The 1,705-nt window shown below is 45.4% G+C and overlaps 1 pseudogene; it reads left to right on the top strand.

Annotated features, from left to right (window-relative positions):
• Positions 1-208: 208 nt before the first annotated feature.
• On the top strand, positions 209-1,413 carry LOC143439961 (src kinase-associated phosphoprotein 2-like; annotated as a pseudogene).
• Positions 1,414-1,705: the final 292 nt, after the last annotated feature.

The raw sequence follows: 1,705 nt of genomic DNA, 5'->3' as shown, positions 1-1,705 counted from the left end.
TAACATGCTTTATTGTCAATAGCCATCTCATTATGTGGGGAAAAAAAAAATAGTTTTTCAAAAGCCATTCAATAGACCTGCCCGTCTCCTAGGCGGGGCGGAGCAGGGCCCCCGCATCCAGCGACCACTGGCTGGAGAGCCAGTGACTTCCTTGTTGGCAGTCTTGGCCAAGCCGTGTCCGGAGTCGTAGCCCCTCGGTGCTTACTGGGACCGCTATTGCCACTGCTATGCCCAATCCCAGCAGTACCTCCTCTCCTGGCCCTCTCCCTGAGGAAATTAGGAAGCTGTTGGCAGATGTTGAAACATTTGTGGCAGACACAGAAAGGAGAAAAGTTATCCTAGGAAGCCAAGGAAAAGAGAAAATCTATCATTAAGAAGCTAAAAGATGCCGGGCGGTGGTGGTGCACGCCTTTAATCCCAGGGAGGCAGACGCAGGAGGATTTCGGAGTTCAAGGCCAGCCTGGTCTACAGAGTGAGTTCCAGGACAGCCAGGGCTACACAGAGAAACCCTGTCTCAAAAAAAACAAACAAAAACAAAACAAAACAAAAGATAAAAGTGTAAAGTCTGTCTATCTTCAGGAATTTCAAGACAAAGGTGATGCCGAGGAGGGGGATGAACATGACGATCCTTCTGCTGGGCCTCCAGACCGGATTCCCTTAGCCTCGGAGTGCTATGGTAAAGATGATGATGGCCCCTCTGATGGAAACGAGTTTCCTCTCATTGCAGCCCAGGACCTTCCTTTTGTCATAAAGGCTGGTAACCTGGAAAAGCGCAGAAAAGATACAGCTTTCTGGGGTTTGAATGGCAGAAATGGTGGCGTGCTCTCAGCAAAACAGTGCTCTATTATTACGGGAGTGACAAAGACAAACAGCAGAAAGGTGAATTTGCAATAGATGGCTATGACGTCAGAATGAACAACACCCTTAGAGAAGAGGAAAAGAAAGATTGCTGTTTTGAAATCTGTGTGCTCCTAAGATGCTAAGGAATGGGTCCAGTAGCTGAAATTTATATTACAAGACATGGGATCCGATGTTATTCCCGACAAAAGAGAATTATACGATGACGTTGATCATCCTGTTTTGGTCAGCAACCTTCAAAGGAACCAACCAATAGATGATGAAATTTACGAGGAACTTCCAGAGGAGGAAGAGGACACTACTTCCGGGAAGATGGACGAGCAAGGGAAGGGAAGTCTGGACAGTGTGCATCACACCTCAGGAGATAAAAGCGTTGATTATGCTAACTTTACCAGGGTTTGTGAGACTGTACTGGGGCTCTTTCTGATAAGTCGTCCTTTAATCCTGGAGATATAATTTACATTCTTAGCAAGAAATAGATATGGCTGGTGGGTAGGAGAAATAAAGGGAGCCATTGTCTTGGTGCCTAAAGCCTACCTAAGGTATGATATCTGATAGTCTGGAGAAGTCTGCAAGTACCTTGGAACATGGACCGCCTGAATGCCTGCTTGAAGCCACCTTCCTTTGGGTGAACACCCCTGCCTCAGCTGTCATTCTATGTAGTCACTCACTAAAGCACTCTGATGTCATATTAAGCAAGCAGTAGTGGGTTATATTAAATACAAGCAGTAGAGATAAGACCTGTTGCTGTTTTGCAAATAATAATTAGTTTTAAATTACCCGTTTGGTTTGTATGGGAAAATTAATTGTGATTGTATGTGAATCTTAGTCATTGAAGCTGCCTGTG

This window comes from Arvicanthis niloticus, chromosome 28 (assembly GCF_011762505.2).
Source record: "Arvicanthis niloticus isolate mArvNil1 chromosome 28, mArvNil1.pat.X, whole genome shotgun sequence".
NCBI lineage: Eukaryota > Metazoa > Chordata > Mammalia > Rodentia > Muridae > Arvicanthis > Arvicanthis niloticus.
This window is presented reverse-complemented; position numbering and strand designations above follow the sequence as displayed.